We start from the raw sequence: 12,793 nt of genomic DNA, 5'->3' as shown, positions 1-12,793 counted from the left end.
ATCTTTATCTTTTTTATCACTATGGACTTTTATCAATTATTCGTTAAGCTTGGAATGTTTCATTGGATCACTTGTTATAGTTTTATTACATAGGAGGCACATAGGTAAAGTACAATTTCCTGGTGAAGAAATAAAGACATACTTTAAATATTCAACATTGTATTTTCGGCGCTTTTTCTTCGACTCATTCATACTGTTATCTCTTAAAAAGGGAGCAAAAGATATAAGAAAATTTGTAAATCAACTATTTAATTTGTAACAAACCACTGCTAATAATTATAAGCACCCACCTTTATTTATAGTTTACTTAGGATGTAAAAATCGCTACGATTTTATTTATCTCAATGTCCTTCGTAATAAAAACCAATAACAATTTTATTATTTTATATTAAACCTCTCGCAGACTCCCTGACGTTGTTCAGGGGCCCCTAGACCAGTTTTTATTTATCATGGACCCCTGGTGGTCCATATGGACCACTTTGGGAAACACTATGTTAAACCATCCCTACAAAGTTCAACGAAGAATGTGAGGAAGTTTCCTCATTTCTAATCGGAATTTTTTTTTTTAATTACCTAAAAAAATACTAGATTGGTAACTAAGATATCAGTTTTTTTTTTAATTAAACGAATCATGTGTTTTCCTAAAAATGCCTTCATTTCCAGCCACGTCGATGGTCTATCCCTTAAACTATTCCAAGCATATCCTGTTTTTTTCCCTCCAACTTGAGCTATCTGCTCCTTAAATTAACAAAGGGTTATTAAGCTGTACTTTGAGCTCACAAAGCCTGCATACATAAAATAAAGATATTTAACAGCTTCAGCGAAGTAAATTTGTCAGACGATATGTCTGGTCCTGAGTGGATACTCCCCCCTCTATACCATACTAACGAGAGGATTTTCATCCATGACAGATTTAACGTGCATCATGTTGGGCGACTGTGAAGATGAACGCCAGTATCGAACCCTGAACCGAAGCTCTCGACTAGCTATGTTCGAACCGACTGCACCACCAGGGAGTCTACATCTATAGGTTTGTGGTTTCAAAATCCTTGTCAAAAATAAGGTAGGCACTTTATTAAAGTCGCCAATAGCACGATGAGCTATTGGCGACGGTCCCGGAAACATCCCATAGGATTATCCGAAGACATGCTATCGCAATTTTAATCCTCTGCAGAGGAGATGGCACCACTGCTTGGGTAGCCCAACGATCTGCACCCGAAGTCGAGCACTTTACGGTAGAACAGTTTAACGAGAACCGATACCGCGCGCACTCGGTCGCTATGCAGGCTGATCAAATTTGTCACCCACCCGCTTACTGACTGCAGCCAGTGATGCTTGACTTCGGTGTTCTACTGCGAACCATGTCTTTACGGTACACAGCTGGACTTTTCAAAGTTAAAGAACGGGTATTACGAGCTACAAACGTGATTTATGTTTTTAAAAAAATGAAGAAAAAAATATAGTTTCCAAAGAGCAAAACCGTTAAGAATTTTTTTATTTTTTTAAAATTTATATTGAATCAGTGGGCATGATCTATAGCACGAATGTGGAAAGGGTCTCTAGTTTCGAATTTAAGATTTCCCGTGCTTTTTTTTAAAATTATTTTTATGTACTGCGGAAAAAATTATTTTAGACCTCCCTCCCTTTTAGATGATTTTTAAGATGCTTGTAATAATTAGCATGTAAATAACAGTATGTAGTAGGAAATTATATTTCGAGTTCAAAATATCTCAATATGCGAAAAATTCATTTAGGTTCGAAAATTAGGTTCATTTTTTCCCATCAGAATTTTTTTTTAAAAAATTATAGCAAAGACTACCTATATCAGAATGGTGAATTTGGGCATTTGAATGCTTTTTTTTTACTTATTATTTTTAAATTATTTAAGAGAGCGATTTATTTCCTATAATTTGCATGAAAAACAAATTTTCTCATAATAGCCTCAAATTTTGACCTATTTACGTATGATAAAAGGGGGGTTTTTTTAGGGAGGGGGAGGGACGACTAACGTTTTATTTATTTTAGAAATTAGTTTATTCCAACTTTGATGGTATATCATACATTATATGATGTATATTTATTTATATTAAGAGAAGTAAATGCAACACAATTTATAATTTAACCATGAAATTTTTAGAGTGAATGATTTATAAGATGACTTTAAAATCAATAATTATAAAATTTTTATTATGTGTAACAGTATGCCACTTTTTGATATTTTGTACATTTAGGATGATGTGGTCTTCCAATTTAGAAGCCAAATTTTTCAAAGTTCTTTGGGGATCCAGTATAATTTCGAACACGTTCGATAGAAACATACCGAAATATGTTATATTTAAAATTAATTAGTAATTAAAAAAAGATTTTTTGCAAGAAAAAGAATTCATTGGTTTTTAATCACAAGATTATTATATGAAGCTATTTAACAAAACTTCTACCCAAAACATTTATGTTTTAAGTCAATCAGAATATGAATTTTGAGTAGTTTTAACACAATGTTAAGTTTCTTTGCTGCTATGAAACGAAAATGAATTAAAATGATTCTAGAAAACTTTTAACACTCAGGAAAAGTATCGTTACAGATTATTACACTGTGATTATATTGAAAATAATTTAAAAAAATTATATTGTGCTTAAATAAAACCAAATAAACTACTAACTATGATTTTAAACTTACAATGATAATACTTTTGCTTCATTGAAATCGTTGATTTCGAATTTAAATAAAATTAATAAAAATTAAATGGTTTTAAAAATATCACTTACATCATAGAGAGAAATTATTTTGTTACATTATATTTTATTTTATACCCGTTGTTGAACTGCCGAAACAATTTTTGGGTTTACTACTGCTAATGTTCAACCAAGTAGCCTTGTCATTTTGAACCAAACCCAGAAGACAAGGGAACTTCCGGATCAAGTATTAAGAGAAATGCGCCTTCATGGAGGATTTTTTGATAGAACTAACCAGAATTTGCATTACATGGAGAGGAAGACCACGAGAACCACCCTCGGTTAGCCTGACGGCAAGAGGACTCTAACCCGTGATCCATCCACCACTGAGGATATTTCACGTCAGCACTCATTTGAAGGCGGACGCTCTCCTGAGCCATCGCGGCTCCCGATGTTTTATTTCTCATATCTGTCGTTGAACAGCCGACCCAGTTTTTGGGTTTACGACGACTAATGTTCAAATCCGTAGCCTTGTAATTTTGAAACCAATACAGAAGGCAAGGGAACTCCTGTATCAGTACTCCCCAGAGGCATAATTTGTTATGCAAATATGGAGGACTTTGTGTCTCGTCAAATTTAACATGCATCAGTCACCATTTACTACACGGGTAGTTTTCGGTGGGCGGGGATCGAATCCACGATCTCTTGGACATGGTCCCAGTGACCTACCAATCCGGCTATCCCGAAGTTTCACTGAAGGGATAGAGCGTTCGCCTTCCAGTGAGGCGAACTGAGTTCGAATCCCGGTCGATGCGAATTCCCGCCCCACCAGGATTTCCCTTTGGTACGATTGTTTAGTAGTTGTTTGGTAGCTGTTAAGAGAATAATAAAAAAAAATCTTAAATGTCTTAAGGTAATTTCTAAAAGTAAAAACCAAGTGATGGCAGATTTGCCTAGTGCAAGCACGGCTAAAGAGACAATAGAAAGGCTAGGTCACTCCTTTGAAGAGACTCGTGCCGCTGCGAGCTTCTGATTTCAATCAGTGACGTCACGGCGCACAGCATCTCTTTTTAAAAATAAATTGCTTCCCATGTAACTAGCATTCTTTTTAAACTTATTTCAATGCATTCATTGTTTTCTATAGTTTTTGTTTAATTTGAGGTGATTTTCTTCTCATCTGATTGCAAAAACTTTACAGTAGTAGTCAAATATGAGCTTGCGCGATAGCAACTGGCAAGAATTGTTTATGAAACACAAAATGAGTAAACGCGATTTTCCATGTCTTATTTCAGAAAATATAAAGGTGACGTCAAAAGAATAATAAAATGTGTTGGAAGAATTTATAATGCGGTGAATTAAAGCATTATGTTTCGTGTTTTTTGTTGAGACGCTTAAGAACTTTTAATTTCGCCATTGAAATTGATACCGCCTTGTAGCTTTAAACAGAAAAGAAAAAAAATGTACAAAGCTGAAAAAAAAGAAAAAAAGAAATGAAGTTCTGAACTTTAAGAGTAAAAGTTATTAATGCTTAAAAATTCGTCCAATTTAATAATATATTTTTTAATGTCATTATTCAAAATATTTATGTTTTAATTATAACGCCTTAACCTTAAGTATTTATGATTGAGTGTAATATTTCCATTATTATATGCTCAAAGATTAATTTTTTAGTAATTAGCATTTAAGATTTTTGTTTCCTAGTGATAATATATACAAAAAAAATTACTATTACAATTATAAATAAGAAACTATATTAAAATTAGGCATTCCAATTAATAAAATAGAAGGACACTTTTATAGTTCAGATTAATATCGGACAAAATGATACTATAAAAGTTTTCTTATATGCTTTCATTTATTTAACAGTAAAAGTTGAAAACTAAAATTAGAAAATGATGACGGCAACCATTGAGATATTTTTCTAACATTAAAATATTTTAAAAAAAACTATAAGGAATACCCAGAAAATGTATGAATACTATATTTTTGAACAGAAATAATTTGTTAGCAGAGTAAAGTTTGATAGCTATTATCAAAAAAGGGTCGAACATTCAACTCATTTCTTCAACAGATTATTTAAATCGTCTGCAGACTAGACCTAAATGGAGTAAGGGAAGCGAAGAGTTTAAAGAAAATGAAGTGGTTTTAGTGAAAGGTGAGGATATTTCAAGGGTACTGAATTGGGTACTGAATTCAAGGGTATTGAAATCTTGCTAAAATAATTAAGGTTCACTCAGGCGATGATAATATAATTAGAGTGGTGACATCAAAAACAAATAAAGGTATCGATAAAAGACCTGTAAAACGTGAAATTATACATTTAATTCTAACCAACTTTAAGTGATTTTTGTATTAGATATTGCACTATAGTTTATGTCTGTCGTTTGTATCTGTTGAATATTGTTTATTTTTGTGAAATTGTCAAGGCGGGTGGCATGTTGTGCCTAGCCACTGTAAAAGCGGGGCTGTAATCGCAAGAAAGAAAGTAAGAGAAACCGAGAGTGTTAATTGTGGAGGAGAGAGTGAAATAAAAATGTGAAAGAAATTCAGTCCATCTGTGGTTTCACAATTTGAGATGTATTTAAAGATTGAGAGCTATCGAGAGAGAAAACACCGAGGTTGCTAAATTTTTATGATCTGCTGGAAAAATTGTTTGTCACCGCATGATTCATTTGGTTTCATAAGAAGGAATAGACACCCCCTTTTTATGAAAAACAACTCGGTCTGCAATAAATTGTTGTTTTAAAGGCAAAACGATGATAATCTCTGCTTGCTAGCATTATCAACAGGAAAGGATTTCTTGTAAAGATTTATGTCTCTTAGCTAGTCCTAAATAGTTTGAATGCAAAATTCTATCCTCGAAGACAGGAAAATGAATTAATAGTAACGAAGACAATTATAGGTTATTTTATATTATAGCCCATTGTTGAACTGCCGACCCAATTTTTGTCTTTACGACTACCGTGTTCAACTCCGTAGCCTTATAATTTTATCCCGAGCATCTCTTTGGGAGGCGAGTGTTCTATTCCCTTAGCCACCATTGCTCTAACTACAGATTATTTTTATTTTATAACCGTCGTTGAACAGCCGGCACAATTATTGGGTTTACGACTACTAATGTTCAACTTCGCAGCCTTGTAATTTTGATTCTAATCCGGAAGACAAGGGAACTCTTCGATCAAATATTGGGAGAAATTTGCCTTCATGGAGGACTTTTTGATGAAACCAACCCGCATTTGCGTTACATGGTGAGAAAAAACTCCCTCGGTTAGCCTGACAGTAAGGTGACTCTAACCTCTGATCCGTCTACCACTGTCTATTGTCAGCACTATGGTCGGTGCGAACAGGGTGCGGAATTTGCTCCCTGTTCACTTCATTGGAAGGTGAGTGCTCTATTCCCTGAGCCACCACGACTCATTTTTTACTTTATAGCCGTTGGTGAACAGTCGATCTGAAGATACGGCTACCAATCTTCAATTTCGTAATTTGAAATTTAGAGCTCAACCTAGAAGACAAGGAAACTCCTGGATCTAGCATTAGGAGAAATTTGGTTTCGAAGAGGACTTTTTGATGCAACTAACCGCATTTGCGTTGCATGCAGAGGAAACCTTCCCATAGTTAGCCTGACGGTAAGAGGACTCTAAGCCATTATCCATCTACCACTGAGGATAAATTAAGTAACAATACAGGTTATTAGGGAGTTACCATTATAAAATCGGGAGGGGGAAAAACCTTACTATATAGTTATTTTTATGGTAGTTAACGTGCAGATTTTTTTTAAATATCAATAAAAGGATTATTTTTCTTAGCTTTCACATTGTTATTTTCAATTTTCGATTATATTCGAGTGTAAAAAATTATAGCAGCATAAAATACAAAGCCTCTCGAATTATCGGGAGTGTGCACAGTTTGGCCTGTTTAGCGCACTCGAATTAACACGAGCGGACAAGTTAAGGGGTTGATTGACGACCCGTTTTACATGAAATAAGCTTTCTAAAACGATTTATTGATAAATTCATGAAATTCAACAGAATGCATGTTTCTAATGTAGCGTACTTGTATTTAAAGTTTTAGCTTACCATGCGGAATAATTTTAATAGAAATTCGTCATTGTTATTCCATTACCCATCAGTATTTTGACAGTCCTAAAAGACAAAATTTTCGTATCCCTCCCCCCTTATGCTACACCGGTCAGATTGCCAAACTAAGTTTGGTTCATCCGTTGATAATCTAGATATCCTTAGTTTAACCTTTAGTTTAAAATTTAATGATATTAAATGAATTTTAAAACAAATATATTTTTAAAAGTGCCACATTATAAATTTAATCTTTAAGTGTTTTTTGTAATTCTAAATTCATAAATTTAAAATGGCATGTGTTGGAATTTCACACTTTTAATGGTTCAGGGTATCCCTAACTGTTGAATACTTTAAATCTTATTGCTAAGTATGAAAAATCGCATGAACTAAACAATAATTAAATATTCTATTAAGTACTTCTTGAGGAATTAAAAGAAATGCCGGAAAGCGTCACTTTTATTTTGTTAGGGTTAATGTACATGGCCCATAATAATTTCTATTGACCCATAGCATTTCCTCGGTCAAGAGTTATGTTATAACATACCACATACACAACTTGTTTTAAATCAGACTGTCAGATACGACTGGTAGGGTTAAGTGGTGCGAAGCCACAAACTGCTAGTTCCGTGGGTCTTGAGTTCACAATTAAAAAACTATATTTAGTAAAAAAAAAATTGTGTATTTATTTTTATGAATTGAAACGTATACCTAAAAGTATTATTTTTTCTTTTTCTAACTGTGTTAATTACAAAAAACGTTAAAATAAAGATATTGTTGCTTAAATACTGTATATATATATATATATATATATATATATATATATATATATATATATATATATATATATATATATATATATATATATATATATATGATATATATATATATATATATATATATATATATATATATATATGATATATATATATATATATATATATATATATATAGATATATATATGATTCTATATCTTCCCTTACGATTATTTTGCAATTTTCAAACAAGGTCAAGTGTTAAATTATAATATAGCATACCAAAGGAAATAATTACAAACCAATTGGGGGGGGGGGGCAGAATATGGGGTAATATGTAAGAATGTATGTGTACATTTCTTAATGCATCAAATGGAAAAATTGTTGCTCATACATTGTATATATATATTGCCTTAAATCTCCCCTTAATATTAACCTAGAACTGGGTGTTATATAACAATAGACCATAGATTCTCAACCTTTTTAACGTCGCCACCTCCTTCAGGAGGAAAAATCTTTTCAACACCCCCCTTTGTGAAAATCCAGTCTTTTAAGGTTTAAATTTGTTTGGTTTTCTTTTTAAATTAATGTGTACGTTAACTCGATACTTTCATCCCGGAGGGTAATCGCAGTCTATTTGTCAAAATCAAAATAAATACGGTAACGGAAATTAAATTAGCAATTTACTCTTAATTAAAAATAATTAAAAAACACCCAAAAATAATTTTTTACGTTAAAAAGTAGTATCAACGAAACAATCAAGTAACTATATCAGTATAACTTTCGGTTCAATATTTTTAGTGAGGTGAAGACGCAAGTCCCTTAAAAAGGTAGAAATAGCTGATTTTGTAGGGACGTGTCTGACGTGTCGCCCTTGACCATCAGCACAGGTGTCGCTAAAATCGATAGTGACACAAATATGATATGAAAAGGGTTAGGAATATTCTTTTTGGCCTACTTTTTAAGTGTTCCGCAGTGGACTGATCGTTACGACACGGTTCCCAGCAGATCACCGAAGTCAAGCATCACTGACTGCGGTCAGTGTGCGGGTGGGAGACCACTTGGATCAGTCTGCGTAGGGACCGAGTTTGTGCGGTATTGGTCCTCGTTAAACTGTTCTACCGTAAAGTGCTCGAATTCGCGTGCAAATCGTCGGGCAACCGAAGCGGGAGTGCCACACCCTCTACAGAGGATCGAAATTGTGATGGCATGTCTTGGGATCATACTCAGGGATGTTTCCCTGACCGTCGCCAATAGCCCATTGGGCATCTCTAGTGTGACGTAAATGAACTACAACTACAGCAACTACTTTTTAAGTACACTATTGTCTATTTGAGATAGAGACATTTTTCTCCCTTGCTTTCTAATTAATATCAAATACTGCATTTTAGGGGTCATTTGGCGGACAGTTTAATGATTTTTTATATTTTTTTGGTACGTATGAGAATTTTCGTATTAATTTTAAATCGTTGCATATGTGCCAAAATTTCTAATAATATATACATATGCTGAAGAATGTATATTAAACATCTTTAAAAAAAGTTTTATTTTGTCCGCATCAGCCTAGATTATTAGCACAGGTGTCGCTAAAATCTATTCTTTATCTATCTTGTTAATTAATCTATATTGTTCTATTTTTATGTTATATACGTCGGCTGTTTTGCAAATAATTGCAGTGTTTATGTTTATAATATTTCCATTTGGAATTTATATGTATATCATGTGATTCTGAATAAATTCTTTAGAAACTATTTTAAAGTAGCTGATTTGATTTGGTTTGTTCATTTACGTCGCACTAGAGCTGCACAATAGGCTATTTATTTTATTTCACTTTATAACCGTCGTTGAACAGCCGACCCAATTTAATGGGTTTACGACTACTAATGTTCAACTCCGTAGCCTTGTAGTTTTGAACCAATCCAGAAGACAAGGAAACTCCTGGATCAGTACCCCCAGAGGTATTGATTTGTTATGGGAACATGGAGGACTTTGAGACTCGACAGATTTAACGTGCATCAGTCACCATTTACTACACGGGGAGTCTTCGGCCGGCGAGGATCGAACCCACGACCTCTTGGACTTGGGCCCAGCGCCCTACCGACCAGGCTATCCCGGCCTACAATGGGCTATTGGCGACAGTCTAGGAAACATCCCTGAGGATGATCCAAAGACATGCCATCACAATTTTGATCCTCTGCAGAGGGGGTGGCACTCCCGCTCCGGTAGCCCGATGACGTACACGCGAAGTCGAGCACTTTACGGTAGAACAGCTTAACGAGGACCAATACCGCACACCCTCTGTCCCTACGCAGACAGATCCAAGGGGTCACCCACCCGCATATTTTTTTTAATTTTTTTTAAAAAAAATTTTAAAGTAGCAGTTTTATAAATAGACCAATAAAATTATAATTTCTTTATTTGCATCTTTTTGCCATGATAAAACGTATTTTTATTTGTCTCGTATTCCCTTCCGTATTAAAATGTATCATACATTACTGCTTAAATGTCGTCGGGAAAACCCTGAAATGAAATATAATATTACATTATTAAAAAAAATCCAGCTTTTTCATTTAATTTTTATTTGTTATTTTTTTTGTAGATGAGAATAAATTAAAGACGAAAATGTGTTCTTTTTACTTGCATATTACCACCAACTTCCTGTTCACTTTTCCTCAGAAAATTCTGAGAGACAAGTCTTTCGTTTGTTTTCATATGGAAAGTTATTCAACATCCCTGAGGGTTGGGAGGAGACAAGAAGACTGTCCTAGCTCCTACCCCATCATATCAACACCTACTAGAAAGCTATTCTAGGTGATTATGATCGTATTCATGTTGCCACACTTTTTCAGACTGACTATAATAATGCATGCACTTTCTCCGCATTCAATAAAAAAAAAATATTTTGTTAAGCGTCACACCGTTTAATGTAAAGAATTTTATTTTTAAATTACTTGGAAGTAGTGAAGAACTAAGTTTGATCTGTCAATCTTTTTTCTTTTTTTAATTTGCTCTTAAATAGCGTATATACTTATATATGCTAATAAAGTCAATTATAATAGCTCATACACGAATTAAAATATTAAAATGGACTTGTAATATCTACCAAGTTGTCTTATGAACTTCAATAAGGAGGACCTCATTCATTCTGCAGTTAAAGCGCAAGTGCTATTTCCATCAGAAACAGTTTTTCTAATCATGAAAAGACACAATTTTTTTTTAATATAATAAAGAAAATTAGGATCAACAAAATGGACATACAAATCAGGATTTTAATCTCTGCTCTCGTCCGAAAAGTTCGTCTTCCTATCGAGGAAATTTTTAAAAAAAAAAACGCGACAAAAGTGAGAATTTATTCTATTACGCCGAATTTTATTTACTTGTTAGTTTTTTTGTATCGTTATAGACGCCGCTTTCTCCAAAATTGTGCGATGGAGGAATGGCAAAACTGCACAGCAACTTCTTTAATCGACATATAGCGCGTTTACATTAAAACGAAATTTATAATACTGCATATTCAATTTTCTGTTGTTTTTTACAACTTAAATAATAAATGTTCTAGAGCCGATATGGCTTCTTTGATAATTAATTCCTGCTGATGAGACTTGGGTTCGAATTCCCATGTTAATTCATATCCTGTTTTTGGTTTGCACAGTTCCGACATACAATACTTGCATTAGTAAAGATAATAATCTAGCCCTCGAGCTAACCATTTTCATGTTTTTTTTTTCTTTTCTTTCTACAAATGTAAAGCAAATGTGAACTTCTTTCAATTCTGATGTCCTCCATGAAAGTGAATTTGTCGTAAAACTTTACAAAAAGTTCTCTTGTACTCTAAGTTTGGTTCAAAATAGCAAAACTGCTGGTTTTAGTGTTAAGAGCAAAATTCATATGTATGAATTAACACCAGTACTAAAATAAAAGTTAGTACCTTAAATCTTGCAATAAATTAATCTTAATAAATTTTTTTTTTGTTAATATCTATTCACTTATTTTTGGTAAAAGTTAATTCTTTTTATTTATTTAACAAGAATTTTGTATGAAATGAAAAATATTCTCATTTAATCATTTAGAATTAACTTATTTTTGTTTTGTAAATGTACATACATTGCATTCCCCTTCCCTTCCTTTTTCATTAGTAGTCAATAATACACATTAAATTTAATATGTTTTAAAATTTAAAAAAAAAAAAACAGTTAAAAAATTCTTAATTTAAATAAAATATAAATATAGTAACTTTTTTCTTGGAAATTTTTAGCAACATATATCAAAACTAGTTTAGTATAATTTTAATACACTTTCCATTGGTACAAATATTTATTCTTTAAACCAAAATTTCCTTTCGTATTTTTGCAAATTAAAGTACAGTGAAAGTTTGATATTTTTTTATTTCCAATGAGCTGCACAATCGGTCTTGCCGATGAGCAGACCTAGTGTGTTCTCCAGGGGTGGCATCCACTCTTTCAGGACCACCACAATGGGTGAGATACCGTTGGTCATGTATTTGGACGTCTAGTTTCTGCCACACTAGCACAGAGACTCTATTTGGATGCTATAGTGCACTAGGAATTTAATTTTGCCGGAAATGCCAAGAGCCAATAAGGCACTCCAGGGATCTTTTACATGCCGCATAATCATACGACATGGCCGCTGAGGATTTTCTGCATCCCGAAAATCCGGTGTCTGGGCCGGGGATCGAACCCGCAGATTTGGGCTCAGAAGGCCGGCGACAAACCAACTGCGGCACCCATCCACTGAAAGTTTGATATACCGAGATTCATATTGCGAGATGTCCGATATTACGATACCTTCAAAACATTAATATTTAAGGTACAGAAATTCTTTGTTTATAACGAGTTTAAAAAAAATTAGCTTTCCGCAATAGCGGCTTTGGGGAAAATGCATTTTTCTTTTATTAAAATTAACGAAAAATGACAAAATAGAAGACGCTTTTATTTACTTATTTCCGATATTAATAAAGAAAGTGAACATCATTTAACATTATTTTCCTCTTCCAATCATAATCCATAAAGTTTCCAAAGCATATATATATGAGGATAACCACCAGCTAAATTACCTTTCTATATAAAAATGAAAAAATCTTTTACTATTATCAGCAATATTGACATATACTTCAAATAAATCTACAGTGCGCAAAAATTAAATGAACCCACTGGAATAACTTTTGATCTAAAGTTCGGATCTTCATGTTCTAGGACTCGTTCTTAATGGTTCGAGAGGGTGACGTCAAATATACTAATTAATTTGTGCAAACGATATTTTAAGCTAGG

General features: G+C 33.3%; 2 protein-coding genes across 15 annotated transcripts in view; one reads left to right on the top strand and one right to left on the bottom strand.

Moving 5' to 3' along the window:
- LOC147812596 (pre-mRNA 3' end processing protein WDR33-like) overlaps positions 1–12,793 on the bottom strand; it is a 612,260-nt gene that overhangs the window by 135,261 nt on the left and 464,206 nt on the right. The window lies entirely within an intron of this gene.
- Positions 1–12,793, top strand: part of LOC147812607 (transcription-associated protein 1-like) — a 62,432-nt gene that overhangs the window by 17,023 nt on the left and 32,616 nt on the right. For all 14 annotated transcript variants that reach the window (XM_087162424.1, XM_087162416.1, XM_087162408.1 and 11 more), the window contains exon 5: positions 912–1,030. The gene's annotated coding sequence lies outside the window, so the exon portion shown is untranslated. The remainder of the gene's footprint in view (positions 1–911; positions 1,031–12,793) is intronic.

Source organism: Parasteatoda tepidariorum, chromosome 4 (genome assembly GCF_982258835.1).
Source record: "Parasteatoda tepidariorum strain Cologne lab strain chromosome 4, Ptep-v5.0, whole genome shotgun sequence".
NCBI lineage: Eukaryota > Metazoa > Arthropoda > Arachnida > Araneae > Theridiidae > Parasteatoda > Parasteatoda tepidariorum.
Note: the sequence above shows the minus strand (reverse complement) of the source record. Positions and strands in the feature narration are given on the sequence as shown.